The following is a 23,601-nucleotide window of genomic DNA, read 5'->3' on the forward strand; positions in this document are numbered from 1 at the left end:
AAAAAAAAAAAAGAATATATAACAGCAATATTTTAGGTAATTTGGTGTGCTGGGTGTTTTTCTTGGTAAACAGTTTCTTCAATTAACTTTAAGAAACAGGAATGCCACAGGGTATGGTGGGTCACGCCTGTAATCCCGGCACTTTGGGAGGCTGAGATGGGAGGATTGCTTGATGCCAAGAGTTTGAGACCAGCCTGGGCAATACTGAGAGACTCGTTTCTACCAAAGGTAAAAGAAAAGAAGAAGAAGAAGGAAAAGAAACAAGATTTCTGGCTAGGACATTGTTGGGCACCCCAGAATCTTCCAAAGAAATACAACTGGTAGAGGTATTGCCAAGAACAGTTCTTTTTTCTCTGCTTGACACCCTAAGAGCACAGGCCACTATTCTGAACACTGGTCTTAACATCCCGCAGGAGTAATGCCCTTTACCTTCTACACTTGGCTGGCAGCCAGTAATATGCAGACCAGCAGCTTATAAAATCCGTAATTACAAACCAGAGGGCTGAGGGGGAGGACTCATGGCTAAAGGGCATGGGATTTCTTTTTGGAGTAATGAAAATGGTCTAAAGTTGACTGTGCTGACAGATGCATAACCCTGTGAATACGCTAACAGCCACCAAATTGTACACTGTAAATGAATGAATTGTATGGTATGTCCGTTCCATCTTCATAAAGCTGGTAAAGAATGTAGAGTTATATATTTGATCCCTTTTATAATTCCTAAGTGGAAAATCTATTTCCATATTATAACCTTTACACAGGTAAAGACTTTTCATCCCTTGATTACGTGTTTGCGAGACACAGTTGAAAGAAGTCCTTAGAGAAAAAGCAATGACCAGTTCAATGCTTAATTTCCTGGTTGCAAGAGTCCCTCCTTAAACCAACAGAAAGAAACTTTTGTAAATTTATAAACAATCATAAAACTCGCTGCCATTAAAACAGTTATAATCAATTCATTTTTTTTTTAACATTATATGGTTAAGACCTGACCCGATAAAAACATTAACTCATCTTTTAAGATGGAGAAACCAAGAGACCCCTGGTATTATACACTGGTCTTTCCAAGTTCCCCTACCCAATTCATAAGAAGCAGCCAGGTGAAACGAGACTGAAGAATTTAGAGAAAACTCAAGACAGCCAGGGCACTGGTTCTTTTATGCTTTAAAGAATGAAGGGATTTTGTTGATCCAGAAATACCAGTCTGGTTGACACAGAAAATCATCTTTGATTTGGAAAACGTATATCCTTATAATCAGTTATGATAAATTTTAATACCGATACAACCAGTGAATAAGCTTGGGTAAAATTTTGTTACATATGAAGTTACAATGTGTTGAATCTTAAGGAACCTTGAGCATCTCACACTGGTTTTTTTTTTTTTTGCAGTTTTTGGCCGGGGCTGGGTTTGAAACTGCCACCTCCGGCATATGGGGCCGGTGCCCTACTCCTCTGAGCCACAGGCGCTGCCCCGTCTCACACTGTTTTTAATTTTTCTGATCGTACTATTTCCATGGTATTACTTATCAACAACAACAACAACAAAGAATAGAAAGAACTGGGGGTAAAGTAGGGGAAAGAGGGACTCTTTAGGGTAGTGGAAATAACTTTAGCTCTGTAGAACTTGGCCTAATTAATCAATCCTCCTCAGCTACTGCTACTATCAATGGGTTGTTCATTCTCACAATTTGTTTCAATCATTTGCATAGATTTTTAAACACTTAAGTTTGGTGCAGATTAGATCGAGTGTCTTCCTCTTTCCCAAAGAATCCTAAACATTGGGAGGACCATTCCATGTTGCAGCTGGTCCACTCACCTAAGCATGTGGGAACGGCCCTCCCACATCCATCCCGCTTAGATGCATGGGCACCAGACGTTCCCTTGAACACTCGCCTGGGCGAGTTTAGGAGATCACCATCTGGTCCACTTCATTTCCAGGTGGCACGAACAATCAGAATTTTCTTTCTCATATGAAATTCTGTCTACCTCCTTATAATTCTACATGATATTTTTATTTGGGGTCTCTGGAGTGACACAGAATAAGCCTCTATTTCAGTTGACAGTGCTATAAGTACTTGAAAATTGCGACATGTCCTTGTTCAAGTTTTCTTCCCCAGGCCCAATCCCTGGAGTCTTTCGGAATGTCCACCCTCATCAGACTATACCTAGGCGTACTGTCATTCAATTCCTCAGGATAGCTTCCAAGTTGTCAACAGGCTTTTAAATTTGGATGTCGTTTCTATTAAAAGAATATCTTTTGGTCTAATTTCTTTGGGGCTTGAACTTGTGTTTTCCTTCTTTCTTTCAGAGGAGGAAAAGAACCTACCCTTCCGTCAAACCCGTTTTCTTTTAAAGGAAGGGTTACGTACCACATCTGGGATGAGGACATTTTGTGAGCTGGGTACCAAATGAGCTTTGCTAGCGTCACAGGTGCTAAAAACAAAGATCAACGCTTCCCCCCTTGCACAGGCAAAACTAGACGGAGTCGGCTCCTAGGTGGTGCAAATTTCTTCCTGGAAATGCACCTACCAGTGAAAATAGCCGTTCACAAAACACGTGTGGGTGCCTGCTGGGGGAAGGAGGAATGTGATCGGGATATAGTCTGTACCGGCTGTTTGCAGCCCAGTCGGGAACTACAAAATATTCAGTGGAAAAGCCCTATCACCGGGAAGCTGCCGGAGGCAAGAGGGGTCTCTGGAGGCAGCGGGAGGGGTTGGATGGAAAATAAATGGGGGCGTGGGCAGATCTCACTGCCCTTGGAGAAGGTTAAAGGCAACAGAGAGAGGACATTAGGCTTCCTCTCTGCCACCTCCAGCAAAATTCTGAGTCCACTTTCTTTCCAGGTAGGGAAATTAAGGGAAAATTTAAAAAAGTAGAAAGGTGAAAAGTAACACAGAGACTGCCGTGCAAGAAAAAAAGTTTCCTTGGGGCCGTAGTGTTCTAGGTCAAAAGACATGTGAGTTATATATGCTTCATGAGGCCCCAGGTTCAAAACTAGTGTAAGTTAAATACAACTTACATGGCAGTTAAGGTGCTAAAAGTTTAAGAAGAGCCAGGCACCGTGGCTCACACCTGTAATCCCAGCACTTTGGGAGGCCAAGGCAGGAGGATTGCTTGAAGCTAGGAGTTCAAGCCAGCCTGGGCAACATAGCAAGATCTTCATTCTACAAAAAATAAACAAAAATCAACTGGGCGTGGTGCATGCCTGCAGTCCCAGCTACCTGGGAGACTGAGGCGGGAGGATGACTTGAGCCCAGAGTTCAAGGTTACAGTGAACAGTGATTGCACCCATGCACTGGGCAACAGAGCAAGACCCAGTGTCTAAAACAGGGGTCCTCAAACTTTTTAAACAGAAGGCCAGTTCACTGTCACTCAGACCATTGGAGGGCCAGACTGCGGGCCCTGGGACAAGTCGGCTGCTAAGCAGGACAGGCAGCGGTGGCAAAACCACCCGGTGGGCCGGATAAATGTCCTAGGCGGGCTGCATGTGGCCCGTGGGCTGTAGTTTGAGGACTCTTGTCTAAAATAAAATAAAATAAAATAATAAAAAGCGCAAGAAGACAGGTCCATTATTTGAAGCTAATTCTTGGATGAGACACAGGAAGGGGCACAAAAGAGCCTGCGAGTTGGAGATTAGTGAGAAAGTTCTCCTCGAGGAAATTCAGACCACGTGAGGCTCAACTGCCCAGAGACCAGGTAACCATTTAGAAAAAGACTCACCTTTAGGAAGTGCAGTTAAAAGCTTAGTATCGAACCCTCTTCTGTGGTTAGCAAATTGCTCTTTATCTTCAAGTGAGAATTCTTTCTGAAAGCTAAAGAAAAAGTCGCTTTAAATCAAGATGTATATCAAGTGAAAAATTCAAAACATAAAAGTTATGCCGTTGTTACGCATCCTTAAATACGTGCACGTGGGTCACAGGGAAAAAGTTTCATAGTGAAGAGTGAATTGGCAACTTTTTCATTTATTTACATTGATATTAATATTGTGGATCTTTTGGGAGGGGTACAAAAATATAAGTGTAGCAGCATCGACAAGTGTCGTGGTGTGTGGGTGGAGAAGTGACTACAGGGGAGTTTTGTAAAAGGCGAAAGATTTATAAGATCTGAAGAGAAACTAGAGTATATAGGGGAGTTTTGTAGATCTTGTTTCAGACTGACCACCTCCTCCTGACCCAGAAACAGCTGTGTCATCTTGGGTGAGTCACACAACCTCTCTGTGCTACAGTCTCTTCCTCAGATAATCAGCCCCTTGTCTGGCCGATCCATAAGTTATCCTCCAGTGGTAAAAGTCTACGGAAGTAACAAACGCTTTCAAACACCCAATGAATCAAAGCAGGATCCAAAGATCAGAGGGGAAACTTGCCTTGGAATAAAAGAGGAAAGAAAAGGGAAGAATAATGAAGGAATTGAGTGTCTACTGTATACTTTTCCCCTCTACTAAGTATACCCCAGGGATTATCTTAATTATCCCCCCAAAACCCTGTGAGGTCTGAAATTCTCAGTGGGGAGCTGATAAATGTTTTACAACTGTACAACTGGCTCTGCCGTCTTGGTCTGGCCCCCTCTGCTTCCGCCTACCCCCCCCAGCAAGCTTTGCATTAATGATACTGACTGGTGGTGTAAATACTCCCCCCATGACTGGTTTCCAGCTTTCCAGGACTCACTTAACTGGAAGGCGGGCGAGAGCCCCACACAGGAATCAGCCGCTGGATAGTATCAACTTCCGTTTGCAGAGTGGGAAATTGTTACACGATTTGCCCCCAAGACACTTAATTTGGTGAGGAGAGGAGAGAAGTTTCGAATCTAGCTCTTGCTCTAATACACTGATTTTCAGCCAGTGTGCCGCGGCACACTGGTGTCCCATGAGATGATCATAGGTGCGCTGCCAAAATCTTTAAAGACCATTAATTAAATTATTTTCAAAAGATGTTCAAAGCACAGTAAGTATATTCTTTTCTTAACTTTTTTTTCTGGATCGATATAATTTAAGTGGGCCATGGAAGTTTAATTACAGGTTCAAGAGTGCTGTGAGCTAAAAAATGGTGGAAAAACACCACACTGTTCTAACACTGAGCCCTGTTGGCCCAGCACTGCCAGACATACAGCTCCAGGGGCCTTGAAGATAGAAGGTGCTGCTGGCTTGAAGGAAGAAAATGAACCTAGGACAACAGGGGCAGATGACAGGCCGGAAAGGCACGGATTGTGAAGCCCACCATCTTCCCCTACGGGTACATTCCCACAGAGGCCAAGGAAATGTCTGAGAGAGTTGCTATGCGTACTGAGTGGGACACCCAAATAAACTCTACCCTACATGTACATCAAAAGGAAAGGAACTGACACACATTTCAAAGCATGGCACACCATCCCACATGGTAGAACCAAGCCCATCTGAAATCTATTTTTTTTTCTTGGCATCCCTATTTTTCTTTCTTTCTTTCTTTTTTTTTTATTAAATCATCGCTGTGTACATTAATGAAGTCATGGGGTACATTGTGCTGGTTTTATATGCGATTTGAAATATTTTCATCAAACCGGTTAACAGAGCCTTCATGGCATTTTCTTAGTTATTGTGTTAAGACATTGATATTCTACATTAGTAAGTTTCCCATGTACCCTTATAAGATGCACCGTAGGTGTGAAATCTCAATCATCGTATATATAAAGCTGTAGTGAAGCTTATGTTCAAGAATGTCCCCTCTCCATATTACTTTAAAGCAGTGGTTCTCAACCTGTGGGTCACGACCCACAGGAACTGTATTAAAGGGCCGTGGCATTAGGAAGCTTGAGAACCACTGCTTTAAAGTAAGCTGTATACACCACACTCCAGATTGACTTGGAAGATCCTAGAACACTTGGCTAGTCAGAAACTTAGACTGGCCCTGACTCCTAAACCTGACTCCTAAGACAGCGATGATTCTTTTTCGTGTTTAATTCAAATTCAGACGTCTGATTTGTCTAAACTTTAAAAAGTTAAATAACTGCAGAAAGTTACCCTACTTTGGGATGACACGTTATTTTAATTATTTAACCGCTAGTTTAAATATCTTTTTTTTCCTATATCAGTCAGCAGATTTCATTGCTTTGCATTATTTTCCTATAAAGGGGAAAAATGCAAAAGGTGATGGTTAAAAGGAAGTTGTATTGCTTTTCTTTTTATTTTGAATTTTTTTTTTTTTTTAAGTTTCCTACTTTCTTCAGGAAACTAGAATCTGCTCAGGAACAAAAACATGACATTCAAGTGAAACCATTCCATCCCTGAAATATTTAGCTCTCAGGCCGTTGACCGTGGGGGACAAATGTCACCTCATCTTTTCAAAGTTAAACATCGGGATGTCTTTATGTGGCTTTTTTTTTTCTGTTTATCCAAAAGCTCAATGAAGCTACTAATGAAGACTTGAGAAATTACCTCTGAGTTAAATACTCTGCTGAGTTTACAAAGTGAAGGTCACAAGTCAGCACCCAGACACGCCCGGGTTCCACCTGAGTTTATTTCGTGAGTTTATTTCTGCAGAGCGTCAGCTCCAGTGTAAAGAGTGGCTTTTTGATGCCTGGTCAGAAATTAACAGAACTGAGCTATTTCAGGAAATCGCCCAGGCTTCTGAACCTGCCTCAGCGCTCACACTGTTCCTGCCACCTGTGTCCTCTTCCCTCTGGCCTCCTGCCGTTCAGCTCTGGCTACTACTGGCCTGGCCTCAGAACACGGCCCCTGCCCCCTTGCCTATCCCAACCAGCACCAGATCAGCACTACCCACCCCGATTTATCCCTCTCAGACTATCCTGTTTTTTTCGTATTTGTCCTCTTTGTATATTTCCAGTGCCAGTAGATCGTTTTTACGATTTTTAAAAAATTATAATTTAAAAAATATTTTAAAGCTGGGAATAGTGGCTTACACCTGTAGTCCCAGCACTCTGGGAGGCTGAGGTAAGTGGATTGCTTGAGCTCAGGAGTTCGAGACCAGCCTGAGCAAGAACGAGACCCTGTTTCTACTAAAAATAGAAAGGCATCATGGCAGGTGCCAGCTAAGGGGGAGGCTGAGGCGAGAAGATCGCTTGAGCCCAAGAATTTGAGGTTGCTGTGAGCTATGATGCCACGGCATTCTATCCTGGGTGACAGAATGAGACTCTAAAAAAAATAAATTTCATTTAAAATTACTAATTTTAAAAATGTTTTTTAAAAAATCAATACATGATGAATGACTATTACAAAACACTTTAAAGGTGCACTACAATTCACCCTGAAGCATTTTCTTGTGTACACTTTATACAACGTGGACATGACAGCCAGGGACAAAGCTCAGTGCAGACATCGAGAATAATTAGAAGAGCACAGACTTGACAACGTCAGCTAGTAGCCCCCTTCCTTCTTCCCTCCCTCCCTGCCCCTCTTTTTTTTTTTCTTGTCTTTCTTGCCTCCTTTCATCCTTGGAATAGCACACAATTAGAAGCACCCTGCTCTCATTACCTTTGCTCACCCTGCACACATCTGTGAAAATATCAGCCTATTTGCATATGCTTCTAAAGCAACCCACTTTTTAAACCTACAGCGCCAAGGTAGATGTTTATGACAGGAACCCACGTGGCTGTGTTTACCTTCTGTTCCTGTTTCTCTTGCCTCTCACTCTGTTCCCGCTGACTGACTGATGCCCTCTCAGGAGCAGGTGGGAGGGTCCAGCAGACTGTGTCGCAACCCGGAGCTCTGGCTCAAGGGAATATGGGAAGCTGCCAGTGATGCAAGGCCCCTCAAATCAACATGTGAAACCAGGTGTTTTTAAAAAAAAAATCATGGGATGGGAGGGGGGTCATGGTGTGTGACACATCTCTTGGGAGCAGGACACAATTATAAGAGAGACTTTCCCTAACAAATGCAAGCAGTGCAACCTGTTCCTTGATGATTCCCCAACAATGAAATGAATGAAATGAAATAAAATAAAAAGACAAATCATGTTTCTTCCCTGGACTTTCTCCACCTAAGGGCCCTAACCCGTAGTGAAAACACAAGGGCCGGGTACCCGTCAAGGATTCTGGACCACTCACCAGTGAGTAACTTTTTCTGATCATCTGATGGCTGATGAAACACAAACACCCCAAAGATGAAATACCCATACCCCGAAGGCCCTTGACATCACCCTCGTCTTGGCTTTTCTGACTCAGGGGCAGCAGAGCCGTGCGATCCGTACAACCCACTCCTAACTCCTGTGGCCGGTAAACCCCCAAAGCACCGAGCTCTGGGATGCTGGCCCCTGCTCCTCACTTGTCACCCCTGCCACCCTGGGGACAAGGCTTCTCCCAGGGACAACTAGGTGAGCCTTGGTGTGCAACTGAACCCAAAGCATGAGGCCGTATTTCAGTAGAAAAGCATTTCCCCAGATGTAACTGAAGTAGACACCACAGACATAATCTTTCCATTATGATTTTCACTTTCTCATAATAAGAAACACCTTGTGGATTTTTTATCCAACTATCTTTATCTCCTCCGAGACAGTGCTCGTTCTTTAGGACTGGTTGTTTATACAGTTACCTACCTCCCTCTGCTTCAATAATCTAAGAGGAGATTGCCCCCTGCTTCCACGATAATTTCTTTTTAAATGTGTCCCATTAACCTACTTAAATGCCTGGCAGTAGCAACAAGGGGGAATGTGATTAAAGGCAGGGCAGGGTACTCTGCTGTTTATCACGTCTTATCTTTTGCAGTGATGTCGGAGATACTATATTACAATCTGTTCATTCTGCTATTGAAGTTTAAATTGTAAGATATGGGGAGATAAAGCCCCATTAGCTCGTGTTTCTATCTCTTGTGATCTGGTGTCTGGCTGACTAGATTTCTCTTAAGGAGGCAGGCTCTTGTCCCTCCAGCTCATTTCACACTTAGCAGCAGGCCAGGTAGGTGGTAATTTTCATACATATACCTAAAATGATACCTATGATTTTAGAATAGCTGCGGCCCTTTGATCCTCTCCCTGTCCACTGAGGCATGTGACTTTCCTATGTTCATGACCTTGAATAAGCAATGCCTTCCTTTCTCCCTTTTTCTTAGCCACTTACTAGCTCTACGGGAGTTAAACCAACCTGCTGGGGACATATGAGGAAATAAGCTTCATATTCTATTAAAAACATGGCAAAGATGAGAAATAGGGTTGCCCTAGGAAAGTAAGATTTCCTGAGTCAATTAAGACAACTTTATTGATATACCCAGATCACTAATTGCTCATATTTACGACTATACACTTATGTGGATGAAGTAAGCCATGGATTTGTTCTATCTGGTGTGTTCACAGAACCAACTCTGCCATTTTCAAATGCAGAGCCAGGGCTGGGCACAGTGGCTCATGCCTACAATCCTCGTACTATGGAGGCCAAGGTGGGAGAATCCCTTAAGACCAGCATGTTCTAGACCAGCCTGAGCAAGAGCGAGACCCCAAGTCTCTACAAAAAAAATTAGAAAAATTAGCCAGGCGTGGTAACCAGGGCCTGTAGTCTCAGCTACTTGGGAGGCTGAGGCAGGAGGATCACTTGAGTCCAGGAGTGTGAGGTGCTGTGAGCTGCAATGATGCCACTGCACTCTAGCCTGGTAGCTTGGGCAACAAATGGAGACTCTATCTAAAAAGAAAAAGGCAAAGCCAGGCTCACTTGCTGAGAATAGGCACTAGATGACTGTTTATTCTAAAGCTACTGAAGTGCAAACCCAGCGTGGGGGGGGGGGCGGAGGGGGTGGGCGGGGGCGTGTGGGTAATCCTCACATCCAATGCCTGTAATCCTAACACTCCGGGAGGTCTAGGTGGGCAGATTGCTTGAGCTCAGGAGGGGAGTTCAAGATCAGCCTGAACAAGAGTGAAAAAAAAAAAGAAAGAAAAAGAAAAAAGAAAGACTATCCAGGCCTAGTGGTGTATGTCTGTAGTCCTAGCTACTCAGGGAGGCTGAAACAAGAGTTGCTCAAACCCAAGAGTTTGAGGTTGCTGTGAGCTATGATGCCATGGCACTCTACTCAGGGCACTCTACCCAGGGTGATAGAGTGGCACTTTGTCTCAAAAAAAAAAAAAAAGTGTAAACCCTTTTAAGTTACTGTTAGGCACAAGAGCATGTGAGTGCATTGAGGAGTTGGGTCCTTCCAGCATGATGAAGTGTAAGTTGAGATCCATGCTGGAGTGGGAAGCGCATGTTAACTTTGTGCCTCTACTTGAAAACATCAAACGCTATCAGCGACAGCGATCTACTAAGAGGCAGCTGAGACACAGCTGCGGTGCCCGGGCACAGACGTTCATTTTCACATTGTCTTAGAACAGTGATGATGTGCCATGGAGTTTGAGGACACTAGGTAAATCAAATTAGCACCCATAAGATCCTGCAGGCAAGGGTATTGGAAGGAGGGAAAGGTTAAGAGAGAGATGGTCAGACCAGGCAATGGAAAGTCACATGCACAGCTGGACAGATGGGTGCAAGGGTGGATGAAGAAAGGGAGGGACCGAGGAGGGGAAAGGCTAGACCCTTTCTAAAAAATCTAGTTCCCGTTCTTGATGGACAGGTTGCCAAAGGTCAGGCCATGTTCAGAGGCAGCTATGAGAAAGAAAATGGCCCTTCACAAGTCTGCAATCACAAGCTGTACCAACATTCTCGTCTCCTAAAAACTCTCATCAATGACGTTAAGTACAAAAAGAATATTTTGCTTTATATATTTTAATAAATCAAACTCTGGGGAGAACACATATTGCTGGAGATTTCAACTCTCACGAATTAGGAATTAAAAAAAAAAAAAAAAACTTCCAAAAAGCTACTCCAAAATCTTACAAAATGTTAAGATTTCTTTTGCAAAGGCGACTTTACCTTGGAACTTTTCTTTGCCGTGGGAATCCAATGAAGCTTAAGTTTTTCTTGTTGAAATCTAAGAGAAAAGAGATAAAATAACATTGAAATAGTTACATGGTACGGTAAAAAGTATCTAAGGAGGAAAAGATTGTGCAAGCTCCCTTTATTTGGGCAAGGGTCAAGGGGTTAAAAAGAAGAAGAAATTCTGACACAGTTCAATGCTATCATTTAAACTTGTTATGGCAATAAGAATAACTCAAGGAATTAAATAATGAATAACACAATGATAATACTAATAATACTCAGGAAAACAAGGAGAAAGTAATTCAGTGATTTCGGTCAAGGTAACCGGAAGTGTTGAAAGTAATTTGCCTGCTAGGTTTGCGATGACTTCAAAAAGGCAAGGAGGGGGGTCTTAAAAGCAAAGGACATTTCAGTGGGGTCCTTTACTGCTTTCATTAAAATCTAAATAATAATGACACATCCAAAGAACCTTTTATTTATTTTTAAAGACAAGATATGTATCACGTAAAGACAGCTGGTAACAATCTCATACAGGAAAAACACATATCCTGAGTGAATGGGTTAATCAATGCCAGGCACAGACGAAATTTATCATCGGTCTAATGGCAAATAATCTGTTTTATAAGCTTTTGGCATAGTCACCATTTGTCCACTAAGAAAACCACCAGTCGACCACTTCCAGAAACTTCTTCCCCTAAGGAAGTGCCTTTTACTGTTTAAGATTTAGGAGCAGAAGCCTGGCGAAAAAGAGACCCCCAAATAACACCAGATTCTGACACTTCATTATCCCTCAACATACATCCTCAATCCTGGAATTTGAAATCCTGGCCAACCAGAGACAGACAAGAAAATCAAAGACTGATACCAATTCAACATCCAGGCTTTTCTCCTATTTATACAAGTATCTTGCTTTGTATTTAAAGAAAAGAACACTCGGTGCAAGGAGCTATCAAATATTGTAAAAGAAAATTCCTGAATCTGCTTTCCGAATTGTTCAGTTCACTTCCTCATAGTGCGTTTGTGGTCGAAAACACTTTTGCTATGGACTAACTAGCTGGGTTTCAAAACATGAGATTCAAAAGAACATCAGCATGTCATGTTTGTGAATGTCCTCAGCGGACTGAACATACAACACCACTTCACTAGATAAATTGAAAGCACATATATTCCTCTGTGCTGGAAGAATTCCACTAAAAAAGACAGCATCCTGTTCCCAACTGTCTCACATGGAGAGTTAAAAAAAAGAAACTCACTCAACCATTCCCTCCTGGAAATAAGCATAGATCGCCTTTGGTGTAGAAAAATATGTTAGCTAAAAAGCAGCACAACCAGAATTTGATCCAAAGTTTGGACATTCCGGTTTAGTGTGCAGTTTTTCCTACATGGGGTTTTAGTGATTTAGCAGTAACTAACAGAAAGAAAAATTCACATTATCAGCAATCACAAGATAAACCCATTTAGAAATTCAACTAGATACTCGATGTGTCCTTTGAGAAAAGTATACGACTAATTAGACACAGGAGGCATACAGGGCATTCATTCTGGTATAAAACCCACACATAAGTGCATTCCGTATTTTTTGCTTGCCTTACCTTGTTTCTCAGAGAATTTGAAAGCTCCCATGTAGCTGGATAAACTTGGGCTTCTGAACATGGTTGCACACCGGAGGTTCAGAAACAGAGCCTGCTCTACAGCTAAATTCTCAACCAGCAAGGACCTTCAGCTGCTCTAAGCAAAATTAGGTTGAGATTTTTCACAGCGCAGGGCTGGAGCGACCAGGCACTTGTGTCCTTGAGCGTATGGTGAACACAAAGCGAGAAGCTGCAGGCTGGAACAGCTGAAACCTCATAATCAGATTACGAGCAGAAATTAGGCCCAGGGATGCTGCCACAGACTGGAGTCCAGTGAGGAGACGCTGATGCCACTGCAAAGCCATGGCTGCGTTACAGCACGTGTCTTGGAAGCAGATAACCTCACCACCCGTTGGAGGCGCCCAGAGCAACACCTCCTTCCCCCCCCAAACAAACACACAACGATAAAAACCTGCAGAGAGACTCTTGCTGTATTGGAAACAAAGGAAGCTGCCTAACCATTCCTAGGCTGCTCCAAGTTGGGCTTTGGCAAAGTTCAATGAAATATGTTACTTAACAGGGAGCCAAAAACCCAGCCTTAAGATTTATGAACAACACATGAGTGCAACTCTGGGGAAACAAAGGGCAGATATCACTAGAGCTTCCAACATTTTAATTGGAGACAGGAGTTGTGAAGTTTTGCCTAGTTGACCGTCACTTGTTTACCTGCTACCACCACACTGGTCCCAGCTGGTGGGACCAAGCAGTGCTAATGTGATTCCAAGAAAACTACGCAATAATTACAGACTGACAATTTTTATAGCTAAAAAGGCCATTAAAGAGAAGGAAGGGAAATGGTCTCATTTGTAAGTGAAGGAGGTAGGGCTGGGTGGGTAACTCACTCCTGGGTAGACAACGGAGTAATGGAGTCAGAGGGTCTTTGCGAGGTGGGATCAAGATCTGATTCACCTCCCTGCCCCACGGCAGGGACCCTGATGTGTCTGTCTTTGTATCTTTAGTCCTGAACACGGTATTTAGCACACAGTAGGCCTGCAGTAAAGGTCTGCTGAATGACCAAGGACTATATGAGATAAGAGATAACATTCTGAAATGATTGTGTGGATTTTATATACTGCATTCAAATCAGATTGACTTGGACGGATTTCTAAAGCAAATAAGCACCGAAGGTGAAAATGAAGAATTATACACCAAATTCATGAAGGCACGTAAACGTAAGTTACATCAACACTGGTTAGACCACGGGTTGGCGGTCGCATTTGTCATTTTTCTCTGAATTTATGATTGTTTTAATCTTATGAAATCAGTGAAATAGGGTAGTGAAAGGAACTCAGCCAGGAACAATGTAAGTATTCTGGGTAACTGTATCGTAAGGTCAAAACTTTTCTTGGAAGGTCATAGATAATTAGTAACAAAAAGGGATAAGAGTGCCTGGGAAAGAGAAGAGAAAGGGGAGGAAACAAGGAAAGCAACTGATTCTGGAAATAAAAAGTTAGGATGAAATAATATGTTGACAAATAATTCATCATAAGGAACCAAACAGTTCATGGAACACAGTTATCACTTACTCTTCACCACACACGCTCCTGAAAACCACTCTTCCTATAAAATGCTCAGTTATAATTATCCTAGAAGAATCTAAATGCTTCTTTTGAATTATTATTAAGGAATAAGTCTAATTTACATTTTCATTAAGCAGGGCTGGGTGAGGGTCAAACCCTTCACCCCTGCTATTCAGTTCTGGCATGCTAACCATGGAGCTATCCCACCCTGCCATATTTTAAATTTTTTCAAAATGAAATTCAAATAGAGTATAAAAACCAATCTGGAGATTCTCTTTTAAGTTGGTAATGAAGTTTTACTGGAATTATGTGCCTCAGCTATCAATTAAGATACAAAGCAAAGATCTAAATCTAAATCTAAATCTAAGATCTAAATTATGATCTAAAGTCAAGATCTAAATCTTGACTTTCTTGTCAAAAGAAAAAAAGCACATATTTCTTAATGAAATGATGGATATGAAATTTAATTTACTGTTTAAGTATCCCACTCAGAAGAAACGAAATAAGCCTGTGAAGGACAATCTACATTTTTATACCAATAGAAAGTATCCATGAAAATTTTTCATTTATGCTCCAAAAATTATTAATACACTGTTATTATCTTTTTATTACTATTTTAGGCTAGCTCATTCACACAGGGGACCTACAAAATACTCAAACAATACCTCACATCATTCTGGAGGGTAACATTTATCTGCAGAGGCAATTCTAAGTTGTAATGGTGATCTTCTTAACGTTTGGGGAGAGGACATTTTAATTACGTGCTTTGATAGTGGTATATTCCCTTCCCAACACAACCATTTAACCACCAGCTAAGCACGAATAAAGGGGATGCACAGAGTTCTCTGCCACTGTGCCCCATTAGATTCACTAATCTTTTCCATTTTCAAAGCACAATAGTCTTCAATATTCAGGAGCCATGGCTTCATGAAAGTAAAATATATTACTAGATATTTTTTGATGAAGTTTCCTGTAGATAGGCATGCCAAAATCCTTTAATGGAAAAGGCATGCAAGTGTGCCTGGGAGGGGCTAAGGGAGGTCATGGTCATACATAGTAGCATGGACATGGCACATGTCCTGTTGTGTTGTGGTACAGAGGTGGTAGCTAGCAGGGACTCGGAAGACCAAGAAGGATCTATGAATGGGCCACTGAGATATTGAAAACCCAAAGTGGTATCGTTTGAACAAGTGAAACAGGCTTTGGGAAATCCAAAACCTTGGAATCTGGGAAGATGGAGTCAAAGAACTCTTTCTGATAACCTGGTCTTCATTTAACAAAATGTTAGATAACTCCCTCAAGGTCATGGTGGTATAGCGCAAGACTGGAAGTCCACATCCTCTGATTCTCCCCAGTACAATTCCCATATTCCTGATCAGTGTAGACACAAGACAGCCAGGGCCACTGCTGTAAACCTGTCTTGGATCGAGGTAATAGAGTCATCTAGTCCTATAGCCCATGTTGGCTTATCTGGAAAAGAACACAGCCTGATCCCAGATGGAGAAGTCAGAGCAGCTGCTGGTGGCTTTCCTTAAACCTCGTATGAGTTCTAGGTTCCAGTTTTGGTCCTCTAAATGCTCCTGACCCCAGATGTGAGAAATAAGGCACAGCTGAGGCATTAAGGCCAAGACAGGAGCCAGTGTCCCTGGTGGAGGGGGGCGTTGTGTGAAAAAGGAAGCAACTGATTTCTCTATGATGTTTCCTGTCCTTCCCAATGCTCCCACCTGCTAGGACTTTGGGGTGTGTAGGAAACAATGACTCAGCAATTCTGCTTCTGGTACCAATGACTCAGCAACTCTGCTTCGTCCATAAGGAAATGATGATGAATGAACACGAGGATGTTTACCATGGTTTTGCTTGTAAATAAAATGGAATTAGTTGACACGGGGGACATACAGAAGATTGAGCAAAGAAATGACATAAGCAAACCAGGTTTGGAACTCAATTAGTGACTGAGAAAACTTTGAATGTTGTATTGGACGTACACACACACTCCCAATCAGGAAGACAGCCAACAGGCAGAAATGTGGCTTTTCTCACCACTCCGATAACTCTGTTGCTATGTTTCTGTCTCTATTTTCCAAATTATCCACAATAAGCATGATTTACTTCTATAATAACCAAAATAATTACATGCCAATGAGGGAGAAGGAAACAGGACCTCTTCAGATCCTCAAGGCTTCAACTTAGACGAAGAATCCCTGGGAAAATCCTGGTGGTGAATGAATTGTGCCCATGGACTCATGGCACACCACCAGCCTGCTCATTTCTCCCCGCAGAAAGAAGCATTTTCTTGGCTGCACATTGGGGAGTAGACTGAGACAATCACCAAAATTCTTGATAAGGAGCAAAAATACAGTATTTCTCAAGCTTAACGCTATGGGCCATGATCACACGGAAGGGCCTGGATCAGCTCCTCCTACCAACCCTGCTAAAGCCTTTTTGTGAATTTTCTTCTTGCTCAGTGCTTCTCTGTCACCAGTCAAAGCTTTCCTGCCAAAAACCTTTACTCTCTCCAAGCTAAAAGGCTATTAAGAACTCGAGGGAGCAAAACTTGAGACACACTTCTGGGTGAATTTCTAGCCCAGGAGTTGGCTCAGAACAAATGAACTCTAAGTATTGGTTGAATGAATCAATCAAGCAAGCAGGCAAGGAAGGAAATCCTGTCTGTTTTTACGATTCTCCAATTCCTAGCCAACTCTATTTCTTAAACAGGTAGCATAAAGGAAGAGTATTCCTCTGCGATTCCTTCTCAATAAAGACTTCTTGTCTCATCTAAAAGGTGAAATGCTGACATAGACACAAAAATTTGTGTGCAGGGAGAGATAGGGAGAAAATCTGGAAGATACGCTGGGGACACTGTGTAAGAACAGGGAAGAGGATTCTTACAGTTCAACTAGTGACAATGTTGGGATGAGCTCATGGGAGAAGCGTCATCTCATGAATCTCCAAGGCCAAAGAATAAGGCATTAGATGACAAAGGATCACGGTATGAAACGCTCAGGGACTGGCCAGGGCCTTTCACACCTGTCCCTCAGATTACAGGGAGGCTAGCTGAGAAGCTGGCCCTCTGTCAGTTGTTCTGGCTGACAACATTCAAGGACCCAGGTAACAGGAATGGCAACTGTCCTTTGGGGTCATCCTCATGGAGGCAAAAACGGGAGCAAAGCCAATGAGAAGGGAGAAGGCTGAGCATCTCAGTGAACAGCTAGCTGTTTTCTACTGCAGCTGAGCTCACGGTGTAAATAGGAGACTGACCCTTGTGACCTTGACTGACTCACTGCCAAGGGATCATCGTCATGCACTGGGCCATTATAGTCATTTAGTCCTCTCAGGGACCATGAGGGAGCTCCTATGACTATTCCCAATTGCAGAAGAGAAAACTGACAGGGTGTGCACTAGAATGAATATTCAAGCCTGGACTGTTTAAAATGTAACTCGAAGAGCAAAACAGCCACTCCTCGGCCAGGCAACATCAAAGCAAAGAGGAAAATGCAAAGGGGAGGCCAGCAAGAGATGAGAGCATGCGCATGAAAGCACTGGGAAAACTGGAGTGCATTGTTTAGCCCGTGCAAGGAACTACCCGTGGACGAGATCTGGGCTGAGCTTCGTAAGATCAAGCCACGTCGTGTCCCCCGTTTGCTCCCTGAACACTCACAAAATACTCCCAGTCTACAGGCACATGAGCTGGAATTTAAGGGGGCTGTACAGGGTAGTGTGACATTACAACTCTCAGTTGCCTGAATGCATACCGTGGTGGGATATCGAGGCATTTCTAAAATTGAGAAGTGCCAGAGAAGTGATTTTCATGAAATCTACTTGAAGCTACTAAAGACGACGGCTGGGCTGAAATGCCAAAGTGAAGGATATATTTTTATAGCCCAGTAAAGGAGCATTTTGTATGCCAGGAACAGCCAGAAATGGTGTTCTCATTTTCTTTGGTGGATTTTATTTATGCGCGTAGACCCTTAATCTGAGGCGGACCTGCCTGACATGAGGTAATCCCCCCAGTGGAAAGCCCACTTAGTTCTTTTCATTGCTCTGTTATCACATACGGGGTCTGCCGACATTCCAGATTCCTTATTTCAGTCGAAGGCTCCTCCTGTGTTCACTGTGAAACGCTCTGCGAATTTTGGTGCGCAGCAAGATTTTGGACAAGTCTGCAAATAAAATCTTGCATGACATCACTTCATAAGGTAATTTAAAACAGGCCATGAATGCAGAGATGAAAAGGGCCAAAGTAATTTCAGTAAGAAAGATTACAACTCCTGGCTGTTTCTCTGTTTATCAGATGCTCTGAAAGAAAACCAGGCCAACTTTTCTCTATCGAGGGCGGACACAAAGTTCATGGGCAATTTAAATAGTAAACTAATGTAAGTAGTAAACTAATTTAAATTGCCCATGAACTTTATGGCCACCCTGTATTATACTGAAGAATTCTTTTTTAAAGAAAAGTTTTACTGCAGCCCCCCCCCCCCAGACCTAATAAGGTCTTTAAAATAAATGTTCAAATGAGGAATGCATTAATATTCGTAGTCAAAATGATCTCTAACCTTTTCACTTCTGGCTGATTCTGAATCTATAGCTAATGTTTTTAAGGATGAAAAATCCAGGTGGAGAAGAGGGTCGACTCATTGTCAGACAAAAAGACAGAGGTCGGTTCTATATTTAAAATGGACATTGAAATAAATACACAGTGAGATATTATTCAACCCTAGAAAGCAAGAACATTCTGACCCATACTAGCTAAGTAAAAGAAGCCAGTCACCAAGCGACAAATTTCTGTATAATCCTATTTATGGGAGGTCCTTAGAATAGGTAAATTCAAATACAGAAAGTCGAACAGTGGTTGTCAAGGGATGGGGAGCAGAGAATGGGGAGTTATTGTTTAATGGGCACAGAGCTGCAGTTGGGAATGCAGAAAATCGGGGTGCCCTGATGGCTGCACAACAATGTGAGTGCCCGCAATGCCACCCAACTGTGACTTTTATGTTATGTGTGTATATATATATATATATATATATTTTTTTTTTTTTGAGACAGAGCCTCAAGCTATCCCCCTGGGTAAAGTGCCATGGCATCACAGCTCACAGCAACCTCCAACTCCTGGGCTCAAGTGAGTCTCCTGCCTCCACCTCCCAAGTAGCTGGGACCATAGGCGCCGGCCACAACAGCCAGGCTATTTTTTGGTTGCAGCCGTCATTGTTGTTTGGTGGGCCCGGGCTGGATTCAAACCCGCCACCTTAGGTGTACATGGCTGGCGCCTTAGCCGCTTGAGTCACAGGCACCGAGCCATGTTATGTAAATTTTAAGGAAAATGTGCCCTGAAGCTAAATCACAAGTTGACACAAACTGCAGGCATGTGCTAAGCATTCCAGGAACAGCACTGTGCCAAACATCGACCAGCCGGCGGGCCCCACTGCTCCTGGGGGTCCCTGCACCCCATACCTTCGTGGGTGCAGGGGCCCAAGCCTCTCCTCTCACCTGCAAGAAAACCTGCAGCGGGAAAAGAACTAACACTGTTAGTCATTCCAGGAAGGCGGGGAAGGCGTCTTCCAGTTCCCATCATTCAGCTATTTGATAGGTTTCCCATGAACCGAAAGCAGGGAAAAATTGAATCATCAGATAGGGGAACTTTCTCTGAGTGTGAAAGTCCAGATGGCAGACAGGTCAGTATATGAAATGACTGTTGATCCCTGATAGATTAAAGCTGTTCTAGAGTCATAGGAACGATTCGAAGGAAAGAGCACTCAACAAAGTAATTTCTGGGCCTCTCTGTCCTCAGAAGGGCATCTTAATCAAATGAAAACAACAGCAATCTCGACAACACGAATCACCATGAAAATCCAAGAAAAGCTCAGCAAAGTGCCATCCCCGCTGTCACTCACAGCCCAGGTTTTCTACAGGTTACATCAACTGATCTCTCTCTAGGGTGGGTTTGTTGACAATCTCGTGAGACAAGAACACAGACGTTGGCTCTGGCAGCTCCAGTGGTGGGGGCACTACCTGGGGTACCAGACCTTGCGCCCCTGCTCCCTCTCGTCTTCCCCTGCAGCGGCAAGGTGCTGTCCAGCAGGGCCTCGGCGGTGGCCGGCAGCCTGAGACGTGGATGTCCACAGACACGATGCTGTCACAGCCCCCTCACAACCGAGTAGGTACAGGGGTAGTACCCGCCTCCATTGGCACAGCCCCCGTGGACACGCTGTAGCCAGGGTCTGGCATCAGGTCGTAGCCCTTACAGAGAGCTGGGGCCGTGCTGTTTTTGAGTGTGCCGGCCTCCATCATCATCTGCCTGGCGGAAGACCACACCAAGGTGGTCCGTCAGGGCGGGGTGCAGACATGTGTATCCTCTCCTCGGTGCAGCAGGCCAAAGCAAAGGGCATGGGCCACGGGAGCTTCGGCAGGCCCAGTTGATGAGATGGCCCAGCTTGGCCACTGCGTACTTGCCCCTGCTGTGGGGAAGCACAGTGGGTTTGGGGACCACAGCTCCGGCCTTCATCATGGCTGGCTGGTTGAGGGCTTGCTGCTCAACCATCAGCAGCCACGCTGGGCTGGACGTCTGGAGCCGGCACAGCTGCGCACGCAACCGGAAGTGGAAGCAGAGCAGGCTGGAAGCTGCGGTTACTGCCATCTTGGCCGGGGCCTTCAGACAGTTTTGAACTATTACCAGAGAACTAACCAGGCCTTCTGAGCTGCTTTCCAGTACACTTTTTGATTGATGTGGGAAAAAGAGGTGTCAGTAAGACACATTTACGATGACTTTTTAATATGTAATAAGCATCAGGAAGGCAGACTACGTGCGTGCAGCGTGGGTGGCATAGGAAGGCATATTCTACATTGCTTAAGTGACTCAAGACACGTTTACACGAATGAATAAGTGTAATATCTGACATAGGCAAATGATATCTAACTTAAGTGACCCTCATCACATGGGGTGCTTGTTAAAAATGAAGGTCCCCTACATAAGATAAATATGACAGGCTCTAAGATTGGAAAACCACTAGTATAAGCCCTTTAGGAGATCAAGTCCAGGAAGAAGCAGAAAAATAGAATAATTAGATGGGATGAATGTGATGAAGGAAGGCTTCCTGGAGGAGGTGACTAGAAGCTTGGTAGTGAAGGAAGTGATGGCAACAGGTGAATAGAGAGGGGAGGGATGGCCATACTAGGAAGAGGGGAGGTGACACAGCATGGCAGTAGAATGGGAATCATGCCTAAAGGAGGCCTGAGCTTAAAAGACCAGACTATTTGGAGGGGGAGGAGTGAGGGGAGACCCTGGACAGCCTATGAGGAAACATCAGAGCCATCTCTAGAAGCCCAGATAGAGACAGGAATTTCAGACCTTTGTCACACCCAGACACCAACATGAAATACATTGTGTTACATGGTCTTCAGGTCGCGAGGAAACACTGTCTTAGGAATACAGATGTACTACCCCAGTCATTTCCTAAACATGGCTTGCATGTTTCTCACCACTTCAACCTCTAAATTGGGATTTTCGAAAATGAAATGAAAAGGCATGTAAAAGCCAACTTTACATATGTGTGTGTAGATACTCACAAACTCATTATTGGGATCCCTTCATGGGTCACAATACAGCCCTTTGGGTGGCAACAGCTCTTGCTAGGCTTTAGTCTCCATGACCAGACCTGACCATGCAGCCATCATGTCTCTGGCCAATGGAAGCTGATGAAACGAGATGGCAAGATGGTTGAGAGCAAGATGTGAATTGATGAAACAAGATGGTTGAGAGCAAGATGTGAATTGCAGGCAGATATTTTCTCTTATCTGCATGTCCTTTCCAGTTAGATACTCAGGCAGCACCCGAACAAATTTCAAAGATGTTCCTCCTGCACATGTCTGACCCTACCTGTCCCATCTCCTGCAGGGCACACACGCTCGTCTCTAGAACCCCTTCCTTTTTTGTATACAGCATTTGCTGGGGGATGAGCAGAATCAGGCACAGGGCAGTAAGAATGCCTAGTGAGTTCTGGCCCTCCATGAGTTCACAGTCTAGACAAGGAAATCAGCTAATATAATAAATTAAGGATGCCTTTTTGTACATCAATACCAAGGCCCTTTACCACCTTGGTTGTCCACTGATGCTTCCCCATCTGTTTCCCCATATGGGAGAAATTCTTCCTAGGTATGAGAGATAGAGCCCAAGACCAGATGAAACAAACATCATTGCGGTATTACAACAAGGATTTACTTCCTAAAAGAGAGAACAAGGGCATTTCCTTCCTCTTGTTAATTTCTCCTTATTATCTGGTGACATTTCCTCCCCAGCACACATATGACTTCACTATTCAAAAGACTCTGTGACATGAACAAGATTCTAACAGTCTGCAAAACATCTTGGATTAAACATTAAACATTTTCCCCTTTAATTTCCTGATAAAGTCCATACTCACTGGAATAAATCCTGATACAAGACTGGATAGTATGAGCTACAAGTTGAAGGCCCTAATGACTTAGACCGTTCTGTCCTTCGGGAAGTCACCTCCCCTGCAAACCTCCTGTTTTCCCAACCATCTCATCAAGTTCGCCTCCTGAGGAGAGGGCATGTTCCGGTCACTGCAGGGCACTATAATTAATTGAGCAGTACTAGGCCATGTCTCTAGGGTTCAGTACAGGACTCAAGCTCACTGTCACAGACTCTGCCAGCCTGTCCCCAGATGGCAGCTTCTGCAGCCTGCCTAATAAGGCAATCTGCAAGTTGACTGGCTGGCTTATAGGTTGCCCACTGTAAACACTGGGCTTGCAAGCAAATGGACAGCCTACCTTTTGGCAGACAAAGGGTTACTCATTGCCAAAAACTCTTGTAAGGCAGCAGTGTGTGTACATTTGCATAATAATAGAAACTTGTGGTGCTGTGGGCCAGACTCCAGCCCCAGCATCCAGCTTACAGAGTAGAATAAAGCTTAACTTTAAAGAAAGCTTAACTTTAACCCTGTTAGGCTGTTACTGGGAAATGTCTTTTCCTCTTTGCCTTATCCCAGCCTCTTCTTTAGCCTCCTCCGGGAACTCGCATAAAGTCAATCTTTGAAGGAGCTTATTTAGCATATATTGGATTCTCTGAGGCGCCTTTACTTCCAAAATAGCAACCCACTGTCTACAAATAGATTGCATGTCCTAGATGCTGAAAATGGAGTCACTAGGTCAGGTGCAGCAAGCCTCTCAACATTCCAGAAAAGGCTGAGAAAATGAAAAGTGAACCTCTGTATTTTCAACGAAGGAGGCTGTGTGGTTGATCAAATGCCCCTTGAAGAGGAACGTTCATTATCTTTGCTGTAATTCTATTAAGGTCTAGGCTCAGAGGCTCTTCCCAGCCTTTGGCCCCTGTTCAGTTCTTCTTTCTACACATATAAGGGAAAGAACAGCTTCCTGGTGATAAATTGCAGTATATTCATCATTGCACACTTCCTTTAGCTCTTAGCCACAGGCCCCTTGGTCATTCAGAAGGGTTCCACCCACTGCTTCCCCAGAATTCGATATATCCCAACAGAGTCGGGAATGCTACCAGCATTTTAAGTGTCAACACTGGACTGGCGATGCTGAAAGTAGCAAGAGTAGGAAAGGGGCAAAGATAAGGTGACCAGATTTTAACATTGGTAAAGCGGGACACC

At 43.6% G+C, this 23,601-nt stretch overlaps 1 protein-coding gene across 1 annotated transcript in view; it reads right to left on the reverse strand.

Annotated features, from left to right (window-relative positions):
- SVIL (supervillin) overlaps nt 1-23,601 on the reverse strand; it is a 237,409-nt gene that overhangs the window by 97,301 nt on the left and 116,507 nt on the right. The window contains exons 4-5 of the mRNA XM_023511420.1: nt 10,816-10,873; nt 3,718-3,809 (exon numbers count right to left, since the gene is read on the reverse strand). The gene's annotated coding sequence lies outside the window, so the exon portion shown is untranslated. The remainder of the gene's footprint in view (nt 1-3,717; nt 3,810-10,815; nt 10,874-23,601) is intronic.

The sequence above is a fragment of the Otolemur garnettii genome, unplaced genomic scaffold (assembly GCF_000181295.1).
Source record: "Otolemur garnettii isolate 467f Iridium unplaced genomic scaffold, OtoGar3 scaffold00019, whole genome shotgun sequence".
In the NCBI taxonomy this organism is placed as follows: Eukaryota; Metazoa; Chordata; class Mammalia; order Primates; family Galagidae; genus Otolemur; species Otolemur garnettii.